The sequence below is a fragment of the Balaenoptera acutorostrata genome, chromosome 1 (assembly GCF_949987535.1).
Source record: "Balaenoptera acutorostrata chromosome 1, mBalAcu1.1, whole genome shotgun sequence".
Taxonomy (NCBI): domain Eukaryota; kingdom Metazoa; phylum Chordata; class Mammalia; order Artiodactyla; family Balaenopteridae; genus Balaenoptera; species Balaenoptera acutorostrata.
The window spans coordinates 22,328,955-22,355,198 of NC_080064.1; the positions used below are offsets into that span (position 1 = coordinate 22,328,955).

Consider the following 26,244-nt stretch of genomic DNA (forward strand, 5'->3'; position numbering starts at 1 on the left):
ATGTGTCACGTTCGGGGAACTGAAGGGTCAGTGTCCCCAGAGAAATGGGAAGAGTAAGATGAGATCTGAGGGCAACAGACCCCAAATCACTCCTACGCCATGGTAAGGAGTTTGGGTTTTATTCTATAGACATCAGAGAGCCGCTGGACTATGTCAAGCACATGAGCAGCAGGATCTGACTCTCTCCAGCTGCTGGGCAGAGAATAGGTGGTAGAGGACAAGAGTGGAAGCAGAGAGACTATGTCAGAGGCAAGAGATGGTGGCGACATGGACCAGAAAGTAGCATTTCCAATTCCTCTCTCCATCCCCAGCACCCAACACAAGCTTGGCCAGAGTAGGAGCTTAACAAACATTTGTCTAGTGAACAAATATCTAGCAACTAACAAGATTGACTCTTTTGTGAGGGCTGCAAGAGGGCTGACCCAAGAAGATGGTAGAGGCCTGATCTCTCCAGTGACAAAAGAGCACCAGTGGCTGCCTGCCCCCCAGAGCAGCCTCCAGACAAGGCAGAGTGAGCCCTCTACAACCTCATTACTCAAAGTGCGGTCCTTGCGCCAGCAGCATCAACATCACCTGTGAGCTTGTTAGAGATGTAGAACCTGACTCTACCCCAGACCCGCTGTTTCAGCATCTGTATTTTAACAAGATTCTCCGGTGATTCGCGCGCACACTGAATTTTGAGCAGAGCTGTGCCTCCACGCGCTGTCAGCCACGTACTTGCCTGTTCTAACACCTTCCATGGCTCCCCATTGCCCAGGACCAAGTGCAAGCTCTTTCCCCAGCTCATCTCCCACCAGCCTCTGCTACCACTCGCCCTCTCCTCCAGCCACAATGAACTTCTTGCTGCTTCTCTAAAAACGATTTCTCCGCAAACCTCTGTGCCTTTGCACATGCTGTGGCCCCTACTGAGAATGCCTTTTGCCTATTGCTTTACCTAGCAAAATCTTACTCATCTTTGAAGACCTAATCTAAAGAGTGCTTCCTCTGGGATGCCTTCTCTGTTTGCCCCAGGCAGAATGAGTTGCCTCCTTCTCTGGGTTGCCATGGTACTGGGCACATTCCTCAGCATAGCATCTGACACTGTATGTTGTAAATATTGATTTCTGTGGATGTTTCCTCGCCAGGCTGAGAGCTTCTTGAGGGCAGAGACTAGATCTTTTTTATCTCTTTATCTTCAGTGTCAGACATTAAAGACTGAATGAACGAATGACCAAGCCCTGACAATTATTCAGAGGAAACTAGTATGAAGGAAAGGTGTCCAGTCTCTCTGGGGGGAAAAGGCAGGGTAGGGAAAAGGCCTCTGGAGTCAGAAAGACCTGGGTTCTTAACTGGCTCTGCCATTTACTTGCTGTGTGACCTTGGGCAAGTGATTTCACCTCTCTGAGCCTCAGCTTCTTCATCTGCAAAATCTTATAAGGCAAACAATGTTTCCAAAGATAAGCATGCAAAGTAGCCACAAATGGCCAGGCTTTCCTCTCACTATTGGCCCAGTCACTTGGAGCCAGGGGAGGGGACTGTGGATCACCAGTGACCCCAGGGACTCTAAACCACATACTGGCTTTCCTGCCAGCTCCAGACAGGGTGTTGGGCTAATGCCAACAAAGCTTTCAACGCCTCAGGAAGGGAAGGAGCATTCGGAGGGAGAAGGAAGAGGCGACTCAGACCACTCAGCTTAACACGTGGGCAGGGCTCCCGGATGGATCAAGGCCGGGCAGCAGGCCCAGGCCCAGCATTTAGCTGGGGGGTGGGCTAGGGGGGCATAAATATTTATGGAGACAAGAAGAATTCTACCATCTGTATCTCCCACCCTCTGCCCTGCAGAGTATTCAGTCCCAACCCCCACTGACTGCCATTCCCATACTGTCTGCAAACAATCCCAGCCCCTAGGGGACCTAGAGAAAGGGCTCCCATCCTCAGCTGGACAGTCAGAGGGACCACTGAGATCTGGGCAGAAGGAATTATGTGCTGATTACTTCCCCAGTGTGGACTGTGGGTTGGGACGTTGGGTTTACCAGTCAGACTGGCCCCTAACATTTGTGGGGCCATTTGGGGTCAAGAGTACAAATGTCTAAATATTTATAAGCTATAAATCAGTCATATCTAAATTCATGCACATTCCATGAAACAGCAGCTCCTCGCAGCCTGGCAAGCCTGGGAGCATGGGAGGGGCACTGGCTCCAAGTGGGTACTCCCTCCTGGATCCAAGGACTCCGTGCTCTGTGGGGGAGAGCATGACTGGAGGGGAGCCAGAGCCAGCTCACCTAAGCTCAGGGCACTGGACATCATTCACTGATTAAACAAACAGACACCTCTTACCCATGATCATATTTCCTCCTCAAATCAGCCTTGCAAGGTGAGTTTTACATAATGCCCATTTTTCCAGCAAAAAAAGTGAGGTCAGGGAAGGAAACAGACTTGTCCACAGTCACATAGCTGGGAAGTGGCCAGTGAGATTTTGAACTCCAAGGCCCATCCTGTCTCTCCCAGGCCAAGCTGTGGCCCCTGGTGGAAGCAAACCACTCCTTGGCCAACTCATCCACTCACAGACCTGTCCTATTGTCTGAGAACAGGTGCTTCAGAGGCTGCAAGGCCCCGGGGAGAGTTGCCTTCGACCTGGGGCCCTGCTTTTACCTTTGCTCCCCAAAGTGGGGAATTGAACAGGGCAAAGGCAGGGGAGGGACTGCTCTGCATTCATCTAACTCCTGCCAGGCAGCATTGAAGCTGGAATCAAATCCTGGTTCAAACACTAAACTCACCCCATGACTCTGTGTCTCTGTCTCTTCACTGGTAAAATGAAGATTTAAAAATGGGCCTAAGAGAAAAGGAAATTCAGAAAGTAATCCCATTTACGATACCATCAAAAAGAATAAAATACTTAGGAATAAACTTAACCAAGGAGGCAAAAAACTTGTACACTGAAAACTACAAAATATTGCTAAAAGGAATTAAAGAAGACACAGATAATTGGAAAGACATCCTGCGGTCATGGATTGGAAGACTTAATATTGCTAAAATGTCCATACTACCCAAAGTGATCTACAGATTCAATGCCCTATTAAAATCCCAATGGCATTTTTTGTAGAAATAGAAAAAATAATCCTAAAATTCATAAGGAATCTCAAAGTACCCCCAGTAGTCAAAACAATCTTGAGAAAGAAGAACAAAGCTGGAGGCCTCACACTTAATGATTTCAAAACATATTACAAAGTACAATAATCAAAAGAGTGTGGTATTGACATAAAGACAGACATGAAGACCAACGGAACAGAATAGAGAGCCCAGAAATGAATCCCTACGTATACGGTCAAATGATCTTTGACAAAGGTGTCAAGACTACACAATGAGGAAAGGATAGTCTCTTCAACAAATGGTATTTGGAAAACTGGATATCCACATGCAAAAGCATGAAGATAGACCCTTATCTTAAACCACATACAAAAATTAACTCAAAATGGATTAAAGACCTAAACATAAGACTGGAAACTATAAGATTCCTAGAGGAAAACCTAGAGGGAAATCATCATGACATTGGAATGGGCAATGATTACTTGGGTATGATACCAAAAGCACAGGTAACAAAAGGAAAAATAGACATTTGGAACTATATCAAACTTAAAAACTTCTGTGTAGCAAAGGAAACAATCAACAGAGTAAAAGCCAACCTACCAAACTGTAGAAGATATTTGCAAATAACATAAGGAATTAATATTCAGAATATATAAAGAACTCTTACAACTCAATAACAACAAAAAAAAATTAAAAATGGGCAAAGGACTTGAAGAAACATTTCTCCAAAGATATACAAACGGCCAACAAGCATATGAAAAGATGGGGAGGGATGGATTGTGAGTTTGGGATTAGCAGATGCAAACTATTATATATAGAATGGATAAACAACAAGGTCCTACTATATAGCACAGGGAACTATATTCAATATCCTGTGATAAATTATAATGGAAAGTAATATGGAAAAGAATGTATGTATATATATATATATATATATATATATATATAAAACTAAATCACTGTACTGTAGAGCAGAAATCAACACAACATTATAAATCAACTATACTTCAATAAACTAAATTTTTTAAAAAATTGCCAAGAGGCAGGGGGGGAAAAAAGCATATGAAAAGATGCTCAACATCACTAATCATCAGGGAAATGCAAATCAAAATCACAATGAGATATCACCCATTAGGATGGCCTCAATCATAAAAGTAGAAAATAACAAGTGTTAGTGAGGATGTGGAGAAATTGGAACATTTATGCACTCACTGTCAGTGGGAATATAAAATGACACAGCCACTATGGAAAACAGTATGGAGTTTCCACAAAAAATTAAAAATAGAACTCCCAAATGATCTAGAAATCTCTCTGGGTATATTTCCAAAAAAAAATTGAAAACAGGATCTTGAAGAAGTATTTGTATACCCAGGTTCACAGCAGCACTAGTTACAATAGCCAGGAGGTAGAAGCAAACTAAATGTCCATCAACAGATGAATGGATAAACAAAATGTGGTATATATGTATAATGAAATACTATGCAGCCTTAAAAAGGAAGGAAATCCTGTCCTATGCTACAACATGGATGAAACTTGAGGATATTAATAAGTGAAATAAACCAATCACAAAAAGACAAATACTGAATGATTCTACTTATATGAGGTTTCTAAAGTAATCAAACTCACAGAAACAGAAAATAGAATGGTGGTTGCCAGGGGCTGGAGGGAGGGAGAAACAGGGAGTTGATGTTCAACGTGTACAGAGATTCAGTCATGCAAGATGAAAAAGTTCCAGACATCTGTGGTATAACAAGTGCATATAGTTAACAATACTTAAAAATCGTTAAGAGGGTAAATCCCTCTTACATGTTTTTTACCACAATAAAAACAATTTTTAATGGGTCTCAGAGATGGCAGATTTGAAAATACATTGTATAATTTTAACTTGGACTCATATGGCTCAGCTTTTTTATTCAATGGTTGTGTGACATTTGGTAAAACTGCTTCCCCTCTTTGGGCCTCATCTATAAAATGAGGACAAGAACACATCTACCCTATAGAGCTTTTTGTGAGCACCCAGCGAGATAAAGGATATAAAGTATTTGGGAAAGGACAGTGGTTAACACCAGACTGGCGTCAGACAAACCTCCATTCAAATCCTGTCTCTGTCCTGGCTTCACGACCATGGTCAAGCTTATCATTCTCTGAGCCTCAGGTCCTTCCCCTGTAAATGGAGCTGATAATATTTCAAGCACATAGCTCCCAGCATGGTGCGAAGATTCAGTGAATAATGTAGCACAATTTCAGATATTCATGATCAACAGCTCTAAAAAGCTGTATCTACAGGAAATCCAGACAGTCAGCTGATTAGATCAGATCAAATGTTTCTCAAAATAGCACCACTGTCATTGCAACCGTTCACATCTAGCTCATCCCAAGTTTACCCCAGCTTGAAGCCACCTATATCAGACTTCCAGATATATCATTAACCCTGAAAACTTCTGGGAACCAGTCACATCTTTTAATGGCAGCTAGAGACAGTTGGCAAAATGCTATCAGCCAATTCTTGCCCAAGACAATTTCACCTCCATAAGCCTCTGTTCACTCATCTGTTTAAAAAAAAAAAGAAAAAAACGAATCCTAGCACTACATCATAGCATTTTTGTAAGGATTAAATGGAAAATGCCTGATCCATAATAAGAGCTCAGTGAATGCTGGCCACTCTTAGTCTTACTTCTCTACCCCAGAAAGGGTTAGAGGTGCCACCTCTGGTTCCCGTAACACATCACATTTCATTATAATGGCTATTGATTTCTCTTTCCCTTCTGGGCTGGGAACTCCCTGGGTACAGGTCCTCAGGCATTACACACACACACACACACACACACACACACACACACACACACACACAGAGTCACATTGTCCCTCATCCTTCACTTCCAAACCCTCTCACACCAGCCTCAGCCACTCCCAGCCCTTAGATTCCCTGGGACCAATAACACACCATAGTTCAGGGACTTCCCTGACAGTCCAGTGGCTGGGACTCCGTGCTTCCACTGCAGGGGGCACAGGTTCAATGCTTGGGGAACTAGGATCCCGCATGCCTTGCGGTGCGGCCAAAAAATATAAATAAATAAATAAATAAAATAAAGGTTTAAAACACCATAGTTTAATCATTTCCCTTCTGTGAGTCCTAGTTTTCACATCAATAAAATGGAAATGATATGAACATTGACCTCACAGTATAGCTTTGAGGTTGAAAGCAGTTAAACTTCTAACATGCTCAATAAATGAGTTACCTCCTATTCTGGCCTCCCCTGATGCTTGACATTTGTGCCCTGGCTTGGCCATGCCTCTGTGCTTCTGGTCATATCCTCTAAAAATTCCCCTCATGGAGTGGTTTCATTACCATTTGTCCAGGAAGCAGAAGGATTTGAGGGGCAAATAAAGGGAGCAAGTTTCCTGACCTCTGGGGAATTCTGCACTAGGCTCCGCATGGTTTCCAGTACAAGGAGGCTAGCACCACGCTAGGTACATTTATTGGTGGATGAATGGAGCTCATTGTCTGGGGAGAGGTCAGGGACAGGGTCTAGGGCCCCAGAGATGGGGGGGGTGGCCTGGGCATCAGAGTTTCCCAACTTTCTTTCTCACTTGGGGCCCACCTGATCCCAGGTTTATATATTATATTGATGAGACTCAGTCTCTGCTCATCTGGCCTAGGACATCCCTGTGGAGTTGGGGGACCCTGAGGCTGGCCTGAGTCTCTCCTTCTGGCTCCAAGATACCCAGATAGTATCTGTCTGTGAGTCACCCTCCCCCACTTCTTGCTTCCTGGAAGTCAGCCAGGGCAGGGAAGAGGGGGCACCCAGGGAGGTGCTTCTTCCTCTGGGCTTCCCCAGCAAGGGCACACCTCTGTTATACCAGGAATCATTCTGACATCTTCAGGGGCTGGCCCAAGGGAAAATGTAGCTTACAGGACACAGGCCCTGTGGTCACACAGAATCAGATCTGCACCTGGCTCTGCTCTTTCCTAGCTGATCTTCAGCCCTTGAAGCCTCTCTTTCTTCATTTGCAAAATGGTGATAATAGAACTTTCCTCACAGGGTGAGTTATAAGCGCAAAATGAAGCAATTGATGCACGTGGTTATTGATCAGTAACTGTGAGCTCCTCCCTCCCCCTCAGAAAATGTTTGTTGAGTGAATGAATGAATGAATGAGCAAACAAATCAGCAATGTACTAAAGCAGCCACATATCTCCTCCTTTGGAAGCAGCAACCAAGGATGGCTGAAGAAAAATACGAATTACGATCAGGAATTACCATCAGAGGATCTGGGCTCTGATCTCAGCCAAGCCACCCACCACCTAGAGTGAGTCTCTCCCCAGTTCTAAGCCTTGGGATCTTCATCTGCACACACCCCTCCCCCACCAGACCTCAAACACTATTGTGAAAAGGAAGATGGTTGGGCGTGATAAAGGGTTTGGTAAACAGTAAGGCATTTGGGGAATTGAAACAGACTTTATAAACTGTGAAGAGATCTGCAGAAATTTTTGACATGCTTCTCCCATCAGCCAGCTGAGCTCAGCTCCAAACTTAGACCCTGAAGGTCCCCTCCTGTAGAATTAAGAAGGGGGGAGGGGCTGCCGAGTGATGGTCTTCCCCCCACATAGTCTCCCCCACCACCATCTCATTCACACACACACACACACACACACACACACACACACAAACTGGCTCTGGATTCTCTTTGGCTGAAGACACAGGGAAGAAAGGAGTACCAACCTCTCAGCTGGTTTTGCTGACGATCCTGCTTCTGGGAACTGCTGGGCTGTCCTGGGCCCACCTGCAGTTGGTCATGCTCCAGGCACATGTATAGCCATAGCAGAGCTGGGACCTATACGTGTAGCACGCATATAGCACACGTATAGCATATAGCCAGAGCAACTCCCCAGTCCGCCCCACACAACCACAGGCACACATGCACGCACAAAGATACACCAGAGGCTTCTCTCTCCTCCCACCATCCTGCCAAGTAACCCAACAGCTGCTAGTCAGAGACGTGACTGCCCCGGGGGCCCAGCATTTGCCCTTCTGGGAACGGGCTCCACTCCGAAGCCAGACACACTCTCCCAGGACCCATCAGGGAGTGCTCCCAGGCCATAGCTCAGCTGTTGCCCACTCCTGGGTCTATCCATGGGGAGTAGGAGACCAGTATGGGAAAGGAGGGGCTGCCACTGGAAAAGAGAAGCATCCCCTTCTCCTCAACAAGGGCGTGTTCACAGGCTTCAGGTAGGGAAGAGGAGGTTTCTCCATAAAACTCTCCCTATAAAAGGCCAAAAATATCCCAGCCTCTCGTCACACACATCCCCCACCAGTCAAGAGAGGAAACTTAGTCCTGGAGGCATATTTTGTTATTAGCACCATAGACTGTGACTTTCTTACCCAAACCTTCATTGGACAGATGGAGAAATTGAGGCCCAGAGAAGAGAAAGGATTTGCCCAAGGTGACAACACTATCGGGGGCAGAGGTGGGACCAAATGCTGGGCCTCTGGCTCACAGTCTATCCTCTTCCAAGTACAACATATTACTTTATCATTCACTATTCAATTCATGTTCCAAGATTATACAACATGCCAAACTCTGTGCGAAGGGTAAGGATAAAACAAGGAACAAACAAATCCCTCTTCCTTGAGGCATTTACAGTAAGAATTACGGTGTCAGTATCAGCAGTAACACATTGGCTCACGTTCATGCAACATCCTACGATTGACGAAGCACTTTCCCACCCAGTCTCTTACTTCATCCTCCCCACAAACTCACAGGTCAGTACTTAAACCCCAATCTGCAAAGAAGGGAAGTGAAGGTCCTGAGCTGTCCAAGGTCCCAGCTTGTAAACAAGAGCTGATGCCAAAGCCCCAGTGCCCGCCACAGGCCCAGGGCCATCTCTGCAACTTTGGAGTGGGCTTCTTTCTTTGGCTGGGTTGTCAGTACCTAAAGGCAAGGACATCTCTTTCTTTTGCTTCCCTGGCACCTACACGCACGCACACACACACACACACACACACACACACACACACACACACACTCTAAGCACCTGGAACACTGCTGTGTATTCAGTCAAGAGCTAAATCAGAGCTTCCTGAATGCTTGGGGAGAGACTCTGCTGGTCCCCTCATTCTCTACAGGTGAGCAAGTGTCTGGGCAGCAGCCTCCATTCACCACACCCACATCTGGACCTGCCAGTGAAGGACAGGGGCTACCAGCCTGTGTTCTGTCCCTACCACCTGGGACCTGACGGGGGAAGCAGGTTGTGAGCCAAGCACTTTGTACCAGCAACCTGGTTATCCTCTTCATCATCCCCCTGGGAAAACCCAGCATCTAGTGAATTCCTAAGTACGCAGCGCTGTACCAGACCCTTTTCCTCTCCTGATCTTCATGATGGGGAGACGGCATTATCCTCATTTGACAATTTGGGAAACGGAGGCACAGAGTGGGGATATGACATGGTCAAGGCCACACAGCTAGTAAAGCAGATGGCTTCCAGCCCCTGAGATCTAGGTAGCCCCCTCTCATCACCATCACCACCTCCCAGTGAGGTCTCTGAGGTCACTTCAGCACTGCCTCGGCCTTAGAGAACCAAAGAGGGGAGCAGATTCCCTGGGAAAGTTTGGTCACGAGGAATTCCTTTTAAGCAAGAGCCTCTGGGCCTGAAGAAGATGCCAAAACATTCCCTTAAAAGCAGAAACACTGGGACTTCCTTGGTGGTGCAGTGGCTAAGAATCTGCCTGCCAGTGCAGGGGACAAGAGTTCAAGCCCTGGTCCGGGAAGATCCCACTTGCCGCGGAGCAAGTAAGCCCGAGCGCCACAACTACTGAGCCTGTGCTCTAGAGCCTGCGAGCCACAGCTACTGAGCCCGCGTGCCACAACTACTGAAACCCACGCGCCTAGAGCCCAAGCTCCGCAACAAGAAGCCACCACAGTGAGAAGCCTGTGGGCTGCAACAAAGAGTAGCCCCCGCTCGCCGCAACTAGAGAAAGCCTGTGCGCAGTAAGGAAGACCCAACGCAGCCAAAAATAAATTAATTAATTATTTTTAAAAATTAAAAACAAACACAGAAGCACTTGTTTGCTTAGGCGCAATCTAGGGGTCATGACCTTGGTCTCCCGAGGACATTGTCACACACCTCCTCCTGGCCCGGCCAGGGCTGGGACGCCTCTTACCTGTCCCGGGGCAGCGGCTGCCTCTGTCAGGTCTGGGTGTCTGTCTGCAGCCCCTGCCTCTGTGCTGTCTGGAATTGCAGAAGTGAGGAAACAGAGCACATCACTGCCAAGTCACCCCCAGGAGGAAACGTCATGACCCCAGGGCCCCTCCAGCGGTTGCCACAGAAACCTCAGAGTTGGGTCACCCAGGCCCTGGGCGCTGCTCGGAGGTTTCTTGCAGAGAAAGGGTTAGGGTGGGGTGTGGGCAGCGGCCACTGAGCCGGGAGCTGGGGAGGAGGAAGAGAAGAAGCAGACAGGGCAAGAGCAAGAGGGGCGAGAGCGTGCATTCGAGACAGCACAAGTGTGAGGGAGAGGGGAGAGGAGATGAGAGTGAGTAAACAGAATAAGAGAGAGAGTCAGGGCAAATGAGAGATGGAGGAAGACAGGCACACAGAGAGAGACAGACGTAAACACAGAGAGAGAGAGCATGAGAGGAATGAAGAGATTTGAGGACAAAAACCAAGGGAGTTACAGAGAAAAAGATGAGACAGTGAGAGCGCCTGTGTGTGTGCGTGTGTGTGTGTGTGTGTGTGTGTGGGTGCACGCACGCGCATGAGCATGAGAGAAAAGACAAAAGAAAGAGAGAGAAGGAGGAAAGGGAGAGGCAGCTGGAATATAAAGAGGATGAGAAGGGAGGAACTCGGAAGAGCTGCTGTGGTCAGTGCCATGGCCCGGCTGGGCTCTTCTGGTGACCAAGGAGCACCAAGACTAAGGAACCGATGGGGACAGCGCCCTGCGGGACTGGGATTGAGGGGGAGGAAGACTCGTAAGCTCCGGGGCAGGAATTGGGCAGCGAGTGAGTTAGAGGGAATAGGTGAGGGTGAGTAGGTGTGGGCAACTGAGGAGGTGAACGCAGGTGAGTCTGTCAGTGAGCGTGCGTGTGTGTGAGTGTGCGTGTGTGTGTGTGAAAGTCCAGTGGTGGAGGCTTTTTGTGTGAACAAAGGTGAGAGATGGGCCCGAGCTCCCTGCCTCAGTTTCCAGTCTATTTATCCACTCATTCATTTAACCAATAAACGTTTATTGAGCCCTGCAGACACCGGGCACTGCAGAGGACACTGTCTAAGGAAGCAAGCCCCTCAGCTGAGAGCCAACCCAAAAGCCTCCTACACAGGGTGGGAAACAGGTCTAGACAGCACCGGGGTCCCACAGCCGGGCAGGTGCAAAGCAGAGGTGGTAGTACGGGCTCCTGACGCCCCATGCGGGGTCTGGCCTCAGCTCTGCCTTGGGTGTCTGGACTGGCCCCCTCCTGCTCTTTGGGACCCCACTGCTGTTCCTTATCAAAGCCAAAAATGGACCTCAAAGGACAAACCACCTTTAACATGTGGCTCAGCCCTGAAGAACTAGAGCCAAAAATCTGCCCCCTCCCCCAGCTGTACCCCATCACACACAAGTGGACACACTCAAACCACCTAAGCACACAACCCTTGCACGCTCATGTACACTCAGTACACACCATCATGCAGAGATACTCGGTCATAATTACATCCCCCCACTCACCTGCACACTCACAAGCTCAGGTGTAACATCTGTCACCCCCTCACTCACAACTGCCCAGCGTCACCTCCTTCCTCGTGCTCATTCACACACTCTCCTCAGATCCTAAGGTGTGGCCCAGGCCTCCTGGGAGGGACTTTGAAAAGGCCCAGTTTGGTCATCCCTTCTCGTCTCCCTTGGAGGCATTTTGAGCCTTGAGCACCTGAGACAGGAGAGAACGTGGTGGTCTGTTCATCACGTTTAACCTTCACACAAGCTATCCACCAGAGCTGAGGCCCTAGCTCTGCTCCCCAACCCAGATCCTCTTCCCCCAAACTGGCTTCACCTTCTCAGCCATCCCCCCCACCACCACGTTCCAGAGGCACAGAGGGACCTCCAGGATCAACCTTGACCACAGACTGAAGGACACCTGGCTCAACTCCAGGCTCACGCCTGGTTTTCAATAGGCCCTCATGTATGTGCACAGAGCAATCGCAGTTCAGCACTCTTTGAGATTATCAATAATCAGGGCAGGTAGGCAGAGGTTATTATCCACATTTTACAGATGAGGAGACTGAGGTTGACTCCTCTCTCTCACACCTACCTCATTCTGTTACCAATTCTGTCAGTTCTACTTTAAAATACATCCAAATCGGAATCTAATAAAGCCTTTAGATCCAATCTTCAGTTTGTAGGAAATACAGGCAACAGAGGAACAAATTAAAGGGCATTTCAGAGAAGCAATCAGCCAAATCCAGAATGTGAGACCAGGACAATCTACAGGAGAACTGATCCAGTTCCTTTGACAGATCAACCACGGCAGGGGGAGGAATGGGGAGGGGACTTTTAATCTAGGAATCTTTAAGAGATATAAAAATCAAATACAGGGACTTCCCTGGCGGTCCAGTGGTTAAAACTCCATGCTTCCACTGCAGGGGACACGGGTTCCATCCCTGGTCAGGGAACTAAGGTCCTGCATGCCGCGCAGCGCGGACAAAAAAAAAAAAAAAAAAAATCAAATGCAACCTGTGGGTCTTGTTTGGAACCTGGATCAGTCAAATCAACTGTAAAAAGATACATGTATCAGTTAGGGTCCTGGAAAGAGATGGCACACTCAATGTGGGCAATCTGAAGAGGAAGGCATTAATTAAAGAGACACGGGCAGGTCTAGAGAACCAAAAGGAATAGTGTAGTCGTCCAAGGCTGCCAAGAGTGGGGTGCCCTTTTCATCTGAAGGGCTGAGGAGAGGGGGTAGTTACTGGAACACAAAGAGGGTAGCTATTTGGAAAAGGCTGCCTGACAAGAACTCTGACCTTGCGTAGGCAGTTGTAGCTGGTCGTCAATGACCAGGCAGAGAGGGAACCAGGACATAAATACCCGAATCTCTCTCTTCTTCCACCCTCTGGTTTCTTACCAGTGCCTCCCATTGGCTGAGCCCAACCAGAAGCAAGGGAGATGGATAATGTTGTCCATACAGATCAGCCTCTGGGGGCACAGAGTTGGGTGGAGAAGGGTGGAGAGTGGATCTGGAGGGGAAAACAGAAGATATCCAGGACAGACACATTTGAGAAAATCAGGGAGAATTTAATATGGGCAGGATTTTAGATGGTTCTAAGGGATTTAAAAAATTTTATTAGAGGATAATGGTGGTGTGGTTATATAAGAAAATGTTCATATATATGGAAATATTTAGGGATGAAATTACAGGGAAATGGTTTAAAATATTACAGTAAAATAAGGGGAGAGAGAGAGAGGAGGGGAGAGGAGGGAAGGGAAGGATGAAAGGAACGAAGGAAAGAAAAAGAGAGAGAGAGAGGCAAAATATTGAATCTAGAGAATGAGTATTTTGTAGGCTGAATAATGGTCCTCAGAAATATCAGGTCCTAATCTCTGGAACCTGTACATGTTACCTTATGTGGCAAAGATTTTGCATGTACAATTAAATTACTGCTCTTGAAATGAGGAGATTATCCCGGAGTATCCAACTGAGCCTTAATGCAATCACCAGCACCTGAGTAAGAGAGGAAAACTTGATACAGACAGAAGAGAAGGCAATGTGGCCACAGAGGCAGAGTGACATGGCCACAAGCCAGGGATACCAGCAGCCACCAGAAGCTGGAAGAGACAAGGAATGGCCTCCACCCTAGAGCCTCTGGAGAGAACGCCAAAAAGAAAAAAAAAGAAACTGATTTTGGAATTCTGGCCTCCAGAATTGTGAGAGAATAAATGTGTGTTGTTTTAAGCTGCCAAGCTTGTGGTCATTTGTTACAGCAGCTGTAGGAAACTAATACAGGTGCACAGGGATTTATTATACTCTTCCCTCTCTTCTTGTGTGTTTGGAAACTTTCCTAATAAAGTTGTGTTTGTGCGTGCTCAATTCACAACACTATCTATGAAATAGTCTTGCCAAGGAAAAAGAAACAGAATCAGCAAGTTCAACTACCAGTTTACAGGAAATAGAGAAGAGGAACAGATCATAGGGTACCCTCAGCAAACTCAGACAGCAGTGAAAGCACAGAACAAGCAACCTGGTTTCTTCAACAAATAAATTATAAGGGAGAAAAATGATGATGGAAGAACCTATAGATTATGAGAACTAAGAGGCATAGCAACCAAATTGCTATGTGTGAGCCTTTTTTGGATTCTGATTCAAACAAAGTAGACAGAGAGTGAGAGAGAGAGAGAGAGAAGCAAAGAAAGAGAAACTTATGAGACAATCAGAAATTTGAACACATCAGATATTCAATTACATTAAGGAATTAATGTTGATGGTTAGGTTAATGACTTCACTGTTATGTTAAAAAGAATTCTTATCCTTTAGAGAAACATTTACAGATAAAATTATGTATTTGGGATTTGCTTCAAAATAAAATGGGACATACCTCAACTGAAAAAAATGGGTTGATAATTGTTGAAGTTGGCTGATGGTACATGGGAATCCATTATACCATGAAGTGCACTTTTGTATGTATTTGTAATTTTTTATAAGAAAAGGGGTTTTTGTTGTTTATTCTTTAAAATAATTCAACACTTGTTTAGATTTTAGAGGTGAGAACAACAGTGAAAAAGAAAATTGTCTCAATGCTATATAATGAGTAATTGTGTCTTGAGATGGACTTTTATGATAGCGTCTTATTAGGATGTTAGGTGCTGTATCTCATAAAATGTAAATGGAAGTAAAAACATTGTAACCTGGAAAATTCTGTTAAATGAAGGAAAAGAATAACAATAAAGATGCTGACGTCAATGATGTACAAACTAAGTGTGAATAAATTAGTCTCATGAAACTTGAGAGTGTAAAGAAGCGCTCTCAAATTTATAAAATAGTAAATTATTGTCCAAAATGATTATGTCAGTAACTAAAAGAATAAATTAAACTGAGTCACTTTGCTGTACACCTGAAACTAACACAACATTGTAAATCAACTATACTTCAATTTAAAAAATAAAATAAAATAATTTTTTAAAAGAATGAAAAAAAAAAAGAATGAATTAAATATTATAAGCAGGCATTTGACTCTAGCAGTCATTCTCACCAGGGGCTACTTTGCCCTCCAAGGACATTTGTCAATGTCTGGACGCATTTTTGGTTGTCACAAGTGGCAGGGGAGGAGGGGACTGAGGTGCTGCTGTCATCTAGTGGGTAGAGACCAGCAAGGCTGCCAACCAACCTACAATGTACAGAACAGTCCCTACAACAAAAATTTATTTGGCTCAACATGTTAATACGGCTGAGGTTGAGAAACTCGGGATTATATCATCTACATTCTAAAGAGTTTATATATTCAAGTAGGCCTAAAAAAAACCTTTTGAAGGAATTCCCTGCAGGCCAGTGGTTAGGACTCCAAGTTCTCACTGCCGAGGACCCGGGTTCAGTCCCCGGTCGGGGAACTAAAATCCCACAAGACATGCAGCCAAAAAATATATTTTGGGAATCTTATCATCAGGAAAATAAGGGATTGCTTATTTAAAGAGTGACCTTGGGACTTCCCTGGTGGTCCAGTGGTAAAGAATCCACCTTCCAATGCAGGGGACACTGGTTCGATCCCTGGTCGGGGAACTAAGATCCCACATGCTGCAGGGCAACTAAGCCTGCGCGCCACAACTACTGAGCTCTCACGCCTCAACTAGAGAGCCCATGTGCAGCAAACTACAGAGCCCACGTGCCCTGGAGCCCACGTGCCACAACTAGAGAGAAGCCCAAGCGCCACAACGAAGAGCCCAAGCGCCCCAACGAAAAGATCCCTCGTGCCACAATGAGCCGCATGCCGCAACTAAGACCTGACACAGCCAAAAGAATTAATTGATTTTTAAAAAAGTTATGAAGATTGGAAAGGAAAAGCAAAACTGTCATTTTCACATGCAATATGATTTACAGAAAAATTAAAGCAATTCCATGGACAAATTATTAGAATCAACAAAAGACTTCAGCAAGATTTCTGGATATAAAATCAATAATAAAAATCAGGGCTTCCCTGGTGGCGCAGTGGTTGAGAATCTGCCTGCCAATGCAGGGGACACGGGTTCAAGCCCTGGTCTGGGAAGATCCCACATGCCACGGAGCGGCTGGGCCTGTAAGCCACAACTACTGAGCCTGCGCATCTGGAGCCTGTGCTCCGCAACAAGAGGGGCCGCGATAGTGAGAGGCCCGCGCACCGCGATGAAGAGTGACCCCCCCACTTGCTGCAACTAGAGAAAGCCCTCGCACAGAAACGAAGACCCAACACAGCCAAAAATAAAAATTAAAATTAACAAATAAAAATTAAAATGGAGATTTCTTTAAAAAAAAAAAAAAAAATCAGTCATGTTCCAGGAATTCCCTAGCGGTCCAGTGGTTAGGACTCGGTGTTTTCACTGCCATAGGCCAGGTTCAATTCCACAAGCTGCACGGCACAGCCAAACAAACAAACAAACAAAATCAATCATGTTCCTATAAACAAGCAATAAACAGAAAATGTCATTTTCAAGACACAATTTATGATACCAAGAAAACTATCTTGGCCAAAGATACGTGTAAGGTCTTGATGGAGGAAATTATAAAATTATTGAAAAACAACTAAGAACTAGATGAATGGATAGATGTAAAATATTCATGCATGGGACTATCAGTATCATAAAGATGGAAGTTCTTCCCAATTTAATCAATAAATTCAGTGCCAGTTCAATCAAAATCCCAATAGATGTTAATTAACTAGATGGTGGGAATCCTTTTACAATGTTAGGGTTAGGGTTAGGGTTTACTATGATGTACACCTTAAATATCTTACAATAGCATTTGTCTATTATGCCTCAATAAAGCTGGGGGGAAAATAGCATATGTAAAGCACTCAAAAAAAAAAAATCCCAATAGAGTTCTGCAAGGAACTTTACAAGCTGATCCTAAAATTCCAAATAAAAAAGCAAAGAGCCAAGACCAGCCAAGAAATTTCTGAAGTACTATGAGAACATACAAACAATAAGGACACATGATAGAATTTCCCCTATCACGTATCGAGTCTTATTATAAAGTTATAGTAGTAAGACAGGGTAGTATTGAGTATTAACAAAGGGACAAGCAGATAGACCAAAGGAATAGAATAGAGATCCCAGAAAGAGAGATCACAAATAGAGATCACACATATGGAAACCTGATACATATGACAGAGTTGCCATTACAGATCAATAAAAGAAGACTAGATATTGGTGCAAATCGTTGGCTATCCATTAGGGGAAAAAAATAATAAAATTAGATTCCTACCTCACACCATATCCAGAATTAAATTCCAACTGGCATAAAGACCTAACTATGAAAAGCAAAATATAAAAAGTTTTGGGAGAAAATAGGGGACAATATCTTTATGAGCTAAGGGTCTGGGAAATTTTCTTAAATTAAGACATAGAAATTTTAAATAACAAAGAAAACTTTGATAAATACGACCATATAAAGTTTAAAACTGTGTATATCAAAAGATACTATAAAAATAGTAAAGGGACAAGTCACAGACCAGGAGAAGATATTTGTATCATATATATCAAAGAATTTTCAGGCATAATATAATGTAAATTTCTAAAAATCAAAAATAAGACAAGCCCAATAGAAAAATGGGTAAAAGAAGAAGTAGGCAATTTACAAGAAAAAGCCTGAAGGCTAAGAAACCATAAAAATATGGTCAACATTTCAGAAAATCAGGAGTTCAAATTAAAACAACCAACCACCAGATTGGAAAAAATGAAAGTCTGCCAATTCCAAGTATTGGGAAGGATGTAAAAAAAATAGAAACCCTCATTACACTGATAAAAAGAAACTACAAATGGCACCACCATTTTGGAAATTAATTTCATAATAAAGTTGAAAATGTACATTCTTCCTCGTTACATACTGGAAATATTAATATTTGTATGTTTCTCAATGTAATCCTATACATATGTAAAAATGAACAGAGCTACATGTAATAACCTGGAAAATAAACATAATGCTAAACTAAAAAAGCAAGTTGCAGAAGGATGCATATAGCATGATACTATTTCCTAAGACTTTAAACATTATTATTATTAGTGGACACAATACATATGCATCAACATATAAAGACAAATTCAGGTTATGACTACCTCTGGGGAGAGAGGGAGGGAGCAGGTTTAGTGAGGATACACAGGAGATTTCTATTATATCTGTAATATTCTAGTTAACTCAGCAGTAGGTGCATAGGAATTTGTAATAACATATTTTTATATATAACCTAAGTCTGAGATTTGCCTAGATAATTTGGAGAATAAGTCAAGAAAATGCCACATTGTATATCAAGATTTACTATAAAGTTACAGTAATTAAGATAGGATGGGGAATTCCCTGGCGATCCGGGGGTTAGGAGTCTGCACTTTCACTGCGGAGGGCCCAGGTTCAATCCCTGCTCAGGGAACTAAGATTCTGCGAGTCAGCCATGCACGCACGGACAGAAAAAAAGCACAAGGATAGACGAATAGTGCAAACAAACAGAATAGAGAAAGAATCACTGGAGGAGGGGGATTACTACAAAACCAGAGGCCTCAGAACCCATAAGTCACTTGGGCAGCAGGTTCACTATGAGAGCCCTCTTGGGGATGGCCAGCCCTGATGCTTGGCAGCCCTGAATCCTCTTACTCCTCCTCATCATAACCTCAGTTTCTCTCTCTGACTCTCTCTCTCTCTCTCTCTCTCTTTCTCATTTACTCATCCTCCCTCAAACTCTGCCTCTTAACAGCTGGGCCCCCTGAGCCTCAGATTCTTCATTTGTAAAGCAGGAATGACACCGCCAACCTCATCATGGCATTACGTCTGTAAAGGACAGTGCAGGGCAGCTAGTCCTCATTCTCCTCCCTCCTCTCCCTCTTCTTCTCCCTCATCCTCTCCCTCCTCTGGTCAGGGCTGAGTCCCACCTGCTCCCCCTCTTCAGCCTGGGCACACCTTCGACAGCAGTGAGAACAGCTCCCCTCTACCAGCTTGTAAGAGGGGTCACCTCATCCTGCACTGGATCCTGAAAGGAAGACTCAGGGGTGTGGTGGGGCCCCCAGGGGTGAGATAAGGGGGAGAAGATCCAGGTCCAGTGGAATCAAGGGCAAGGGTCTCCCTGAGGATTTAGGGCAGGAGTGGACTTAGGTCTTAGGTTGGAAGGAGCCTTAGACCTTCCGGCCCCACTCCTCACCTGGGCAGATAGAGGAGGGGGAGGACATGGGAAGCCCCCAGAGTCTGGGCACTGCACTTGGAACTCTTACTGCTAGATTGCCCTGTTACTGTTGTTAAAAGAGAGGTCAGGAATTCCCTGACAGTCCAGTGGTTAGGACTCCACACTTTCATGGTCGGGGCCCCAGGAACGCGCGTACAATCCCTGGTCAGGGAAAAAACATCTCGCAAGCCACAAGGGCAGCCAAAAAAAAGAGAGGTCTCCAAGGGGTAACTCGGGGGGTTTCCTCCAGACAGCAAAATTGGGTGTTTTGAGAACAAGGATCAGAGGGAGTCTTTTCACTGTGTGTCCTTTTATATCTACTGAACTTTTAACTTCCTCATTTGTTACCTCTTTAAAAAAAATTTTTTTTTATTTTTAATAAATAAAAAAGAAGTGGAGGGACTTTCCTGGTGGTGCAGCAGTTAAGAATCCGCCTGCCTCAGAGGGCAGACAGCAGAAGCAAGAAGAACTACAATCCTGCAGCCTGTGGAACAAAAACCACATTCACAGAAAGATAGACAAGATGAAAAGGCAGAGGGCTATGTACTGGATGAAGGAACAAGATAAAACCCCAGAAAAACAACTAAATGAAGTGGAGATAGGCAACCTTCCAGGGAAAAAATTCAGAATAATGATAGTGAAGATGATACAGGACCTCGGAAAAAGAATGGAGGCAAAGATCGAGAAGATGCAAGAAACGTTTAACAAAGACCTAGAAGAATTAAAGAACAAACACCTAGAAGAATTAAAGAACAAACAAACAGAGATGAACAATACAATAACTGAAATGAAAACTACATTAGAAGGAATCAATAGCAGAATAACTGAGGCAGAAGAACGGATAAGTGACCTGGAAGACAGAATGGTGGAATTCACTGCAGCAGAACAAAATAAAGAAAAAAGAATGAAAAGAAATGAAGACAGCCTAAGAGACCTTTGGCACAACATTAAACACAACAATATTCGCATTATAGGGGTCCCAGAAGGAGAAGAGAGAGAGAAAGGACCCGAAAAAATATTTGAAGAGATTATAGTTGAAAACTTCCCTAACTTGGGAAAGGAAATAGCCACCCAAGTCCAGGAAGCACCGAGAGTCCCAGGCAGGATAAACCCAAAGAGAAACACGCCGAGACACATAGTAATCAAATTGACAAAAATTAAAGACAAAGAAAAATTATTGAATACAGCAAGGGAAAAACGACAACTAACATACAAGGGAACTCCCATAAGGTTAACAGCTGATTTCTCAGCAGAAACTCTACAAGCCAAAAGGGAGTGGCATGATATATTTAAAGTGATGAAAGGGAAGAACCTACAACCAAGATTACTCTACCTGGCAAGGATCTCATTCAGATTCAATGGAGAAATCAAAAGCTTTACAGATAAGCAAAAGCTAAGAGAATTAAGCACCACCAAACCAGCTCTACAACAAATGCTAAAGGAACTTCTCTAAGTGGGAAACACAAGAGAAGAAAAGGACCTACAAAAACAAACCCAAAACAGTTAAGAAAATGATAATAGGAACATACATATCAATAATTACCTTAAATGTGAATGGATTAAATTCTTCAACCAAAAGACATGGGCTCGCTGAATGGATACACAAACAGGACCCATATATATGTATGTGTATGTCTACAAGAGACCCACTACAGACCTAAGGACACTTACAGACTGAAAGTGAGGGGATGGAACAAGATATTACATGCAAATGGAAATCAAAAGAAAGCTGGAGTAGCAATACTCATATCAGATAAAATAGACTTTGAAATAAAGAATGTTACAAGAGACAAGGAAGGAAAACCAGACAAAGATACTACAAAAGAAGAAAATTACAGACCCATATCGCTGATGAATATAGATGCAAAAATCCTCAACAAAATACTAGCAAATAGAATCCAACAACACATTAAAAGGATCATACACCATGATCAAGTGGGATTTATCCCAGAGATGCAAGGATTCTTCAATATATGCAAATCAATCAATGTGATACACCATATTAACAAATTGAAGAATAAAAACCATATGATCATCTCAATAGATGCAGAAAAAGCTTTTGACAAAATTCAACACTGATTTATGATAAAAACTCTCCAGAAAGTGGGCATAGGGGGAACCTACTTCAACATAATAAAGGCCATATACAACAAACCCACAGCAAAAAAAAAAAAAAAAAAGAATAAAATACCTAGGAATAAACCTACCTAGGGAGACAAAAGACCTGTATGCAGAAAACTATAAGACACTGATGAAAGAAATTAAAGATGATACAAACAGATGGAGAGACATACCATGTTCTTGGATTGGAAGAATCAACATTGTGAAAATGACTATACTACCCAAAGCAATCTACAGATTCAGTGCAATCCCTATCAAATTACCAATGGCATTTTTTACAGAACTAGAACAAAAAAAATCTTAAAATTTGTATGGAGACACAAAAGACCCCGAATAGCCAAAGCGATCTTGAGGGGAAAAAACGGAGCTGGAGGAATCAGACTCCCTGACTTCAGACTATACTACAAAGCTACAGTAATCAAGACAATATGGTACTGGCACAAAAACAGAAATATAGATCAAGGGAACAGGATAGAAAGCCCAGAGATAAACCCACGCACCTATGGTCAACTAATCTATGATGAAGGAGGCAAGGATATACAGTGGAGAAAAGACAGTCTCTTCAATAAGTGGTGCTGGGAAAACTGGACAGCTACATGTAAAAGAATGAAATTAGAACACCCCCTAACACCATACACAAAAATAAACTCAAAATGGATTCGAGACCTAAATGTAAGACAAGACACTATAAAACTCTTAGAGGAAAACATAGAAGAACACTCTTTGACATAAATCACAGCAAGATTTTTTTGATCCACCTCCTAGCGTAAAGGAAATAAAAACAAAAATAAACAAATTCGAAAAAAAAAAAAAAAAGAATCTGCCTGCCAGTGCAGGGTACATGGGTTCGAGCCCTGGTCCGGGAAGATCCCACATGCCACGGAGCAACTAAGCCCGTGCACCACAACTACTGAGCCTGTGCTCTAGAGCCTGTAAGCCACAACTACTGAGCCCGTGTGCCACAACTACTGAAGTCCGTGAGCCTAGAGCCCGTGTGCTGCAACAAGAGAAGCCCCGCAATGAGAAGCCCACACACCCCAACAAAGAGTAGCCCCCGCTGGCCGTAACTAGAGAAAGTCCACACGCAGCAACAACGACCCAATGCAGCAATAATTAATTAATTTAAAAAGAAAAAAAGAAGTGGAGTCCGAGGTCAGACTTACTTATGTCTAAATCCCGCTGCTGCCTCCTAGCTGTGGCATATCGGGGAAGTTTCTTAACCTCTCTGAGCCTATATCGAAACATAGCTGCAAAATGAGGATAATGGTATCTATCTACTTCATAAAGGTATCACATAATTAAATAATACTTGCAAAATCAGTGAGCAGTATGTCTGACTCACAGTAGGCATGTGATAAATGCTAGCCAGTTATTTTTATCATCAGCTTGTGTGGAGTCCCAGGGCCACCAGGAAGCACTCAGACACCTGGGAAAGGCGGCCCCTTGCATCGTGCTCCATGATGTGACCCAGACCCCCAGCTCTGCTCCTGGCTGCCCCCCAGTACACAAACAGGGTCCAACGGGGGGGAGGTGAGAAGTGGGGATAATGTTGCAGACTGGGCCCCAGCCCCTGCCCCAGCTGAGCAGTACCACCCAAGGATCTTGGGGACCTGTTTCGGGATGTGAGGAGTTTCTATGATATGTATGTGTGACCGCATCGATGTGTGTGTGTGGAGAGAGGTTTGTTTGCCGTGAGTGAGTGGAGGGTCTTTCAAGTCTGGGCTTCTTGTGTCCTGCAGTGGTTCATGTGTTCTGTGCGTCAGTGCTATCGTACATGTTGTATGTCTGTAAGGATGTGCATTTCATCCTGTGAGTTACGATATACATCCTACAAGGGACTATTGTGTCAACTGTGACAGTGTGTGTATTGTGTGTAGTGGGTGGGGTCAGCGGATGTCAAGGGTCTGTTGTATGACGTGTATTTGTGAGGGGCCGTGAACGGTGTCTGCGGGTGATGAGGGTGTGTTTTCTGTGAAGTGTGTGAGGGAGCCACGTCTCTTGGTGATTGTGTGTGTTAAATGTCTGTGAGGGGTGAAAGGATGTGTGCTGTGTCTGTGACTGATAAAGGGGGTTGGGTGTCCATGAGGGGGTGCTGATGGGGGGGAAATCTGACATAACCCAGCTCTGCGGACCCCTCCGGAGCCTGACCCGCCTCAAGGATTCTGCAGAGCAGCTAGACAAAGCAGCCAAACCTGACCCTCTCACCCAGGCCACCAGCCTCTTACCTGAGAAACTGCAGGGACAGTGGTCAAGGAGGCGACAAGAGGCCGAGGGGGAGGTTGGGCCTGCCGAGAGCATGCTTCCTGCCGTCTTCTCAGAGAGCTCAGGAAGCGAGCAAGGAACAGGAAGGAGGCAGAAGGCGGGCCCAGACCCAGGTGCGTGACTCACTTTACAGCTGCAATCCCCGGTTAGCAGTGGCAGATGAAGGATTAGGGAAGCCCTGCCTGTAGGCTCTGCTGGGTGAGCGCAAGGCCAGGAAGCCAGCTCCTTGGGTGGGGCCCCAGCTCCAAGGTCACCAAGAATACTCACACCCAGCCGGGACGTGCGCTCTTTCTCTCTCTCTCTCTCTCTCTCTCTCTGTCTCTCTCTCTCTCTGTCTCTCTCTCTCTCTCTCTCTCTCTGTCTCTCTCTCTCTCTGTCTCTCTCTCTCTCTCTCTGTCTCTCTCTCTCTCTCTCTGTCTCTCTCTCTCTCTGTCTGTCTCTCTCTGTCTCTCTCTCTCTGTCTGTCTCTCTCTCTGTCTGTCTCTCTCTCTCTCTCTGTCTGTCTCTCTCTCTCTCTGTCTGTCTCTCTCTCTCTCTGTCTGTCTCTCTCTCTCTGTGTCTGTCTCTCTCTCTGTCTCTCTCTGTCTCTCTCTCTCTGTCTCTCTCTCTCTCTCTCTCTCCACACCAGCTCAGCCAGCAGCACCGGGCTGGTCCATCTAATGCAGAGCCCCTCTGGGAGGAAAGGCCGGGCCTGGGCTGGTAGAGAAGGGAGGAACTGGGTTCCTGGTCTGAGGGGAAGATGGGCCCTGACCTAGGGAGGGCTCAGCCCTGCTTCAGGAGCCCGAGCTTCAGTGGGTGCCGCCCCAATCCAGCGAGCCCCACGATGCTAGAAAATGCCCAAAGCTGCTTTCAGAAGATACCCCTGTCTGAGAGGACGCACAGCCAGTCTTGCCCACAGGAAGCCATGGTCCAGTGGGTGTGACAACCTGCCCACAAGTGCCCCCAGCCAAGGAGGAGACAGCTTGCCCTCAGGGATGCCCAGTCTGTTAGGAAAGAGAAAATTCTGCCTCCTGAAGCCAGCCCCGTGTGAGGGGAGATGCAGCATGCCAGCTCTCCTGACCCCCAGTCTGAGAGGGAAGATAGGTCCTTGCTCTGAGGAGTACCTAGTCTGACCATGGCAAAGCACCAGAGTTCTGTCAAAGCCTAGGACTGCGCCTGGGCTCTGACTGCACATTCTGCACTGAGAGTTACTCTTTATCTCCACCTCCACCTCCCACCCCACCTCCCCGAAATATCAGATTGGGCTTAGCAGGAAGCAGAGGTGTCAGGCCACAGAGAGAAGCAAACTGGGCCCTGGCATAGGTGGACATTCTCAAATACCAACTCGAAGAATCTACGAGACCGGGCTTTGACTGCCGCCTCTGGTCTTCAGCTGGAGTCCGCTCGGAGCCTCAGCGTCCTGGGTCAGTGACAGCCCCACATACTCCCTCTGTTAGACCTGGCATGACGCCTGGGCACATAATAGGAACTCGGTAAGTGAAAAATCACTATATTTACCCAAGTTTCTGCCTGGTGTCCCAGAACTGGAAGTCAAATCCTTTCTCCACATCAGACTCCGTCGGAGAACTTGTTAAAAATGAAGGTTTAAAACAAAAGCAGGTTCTCAGATTCTACTTCAAGAGAGATTCTGAATCAGCAGCAGTGCTAGTCATGGGACGGAGGAAATGAATTTTGAACAAGCACCCAGGTGATTCCAAGGTAGGAATTCCACGTTGCAGGGCAGGCTTGGAGCGAGCCAGGGACTGGGCAAGGAGAGCCCCATTACCTAAGAGCTCCTTCTAGCCATGCTTACCTGCTCTGAGCCACAGGTGTAGGGCGAGGGTTTTGGCATCTGTAGCAGACCCCAAGCTCTCCCCACCCCCTACCTCCCGGCAGGCTGGTTGTCCCTGCCTGACGTTCCAGTGCTGGTGGGGTTAACCCGGGAGCTCGTTAAAGATCCAGCTGTCTGTCTCCTCCAGCCTGAATCCTGAATCAGAATCTTCAGGGAGACCAGAGAATGTTTTTTTGTGGGTTTTTAAAAAATATTTATTTATTATTTATTTTATTTATTTTGGCTGTGCCGGGTCTTAGTTGCGGCGGCATGGCGGGATCTTCATCGTGGCACGTGGGCTTCTTAGTTGCAGCATGCATGTGGGATCTAGTTCTCCGACCAGGGATCAAACCCAGGCCCCCTGTGTTGGGATCGCGGAGTCTTCCCCACTGGACCACCAGGGAAGTCCCGAGAATGTTTTTTAACAAGTTTCCCAGGCGTCCTCCATTTTCTGCTCTTCCACCCAATCTTGGAGCAGGGACCACCCTGCGGGAGGAGGGGACGGAGAGGAGTACCCACTGTGCACCCCGTTGTGCTGGGCAGAGGGTTCTCTGATCTCCTTAACCCTCAGGGCAACAGATTTAAGAGCTGATGGAAGCTGAGGCTCAGAGAAGTTTCAAGACTCCAGTCTGCC

General features: G+C 45.4%; 1 protein-coding gene across 3 annotated transcripts in view; it reads right to left on the bottom strand.

The window, feature by feature from the left end:
• Positions 1 to 23,857, bottom strand: part of PTAFR (platelet activating factor receptor) — a 38,361-nt gene extending 14,504 nt beyond the window's left edge. The window contains exon 1 of one of the 3 annotated variants that reach the window (XM_007170515.2): positions 23,764 to 23,857. The gene's annotated coding sequence lies outside the window, so the exon portion shown is untranslated. Of the gene's footprint in view, positions 1 to 10,226; positions 10,317 to 22,701; positions 22,754 to 23,763 lie in introns of those variants that run through there. The other 2 variants (XM_057534456.1, XM_007170514.2) reach the window with 2 other exon arrangements.
• Between the last annotated feature and the right edge of the window lie 2,387 nt (positions 23,858 to 26,244).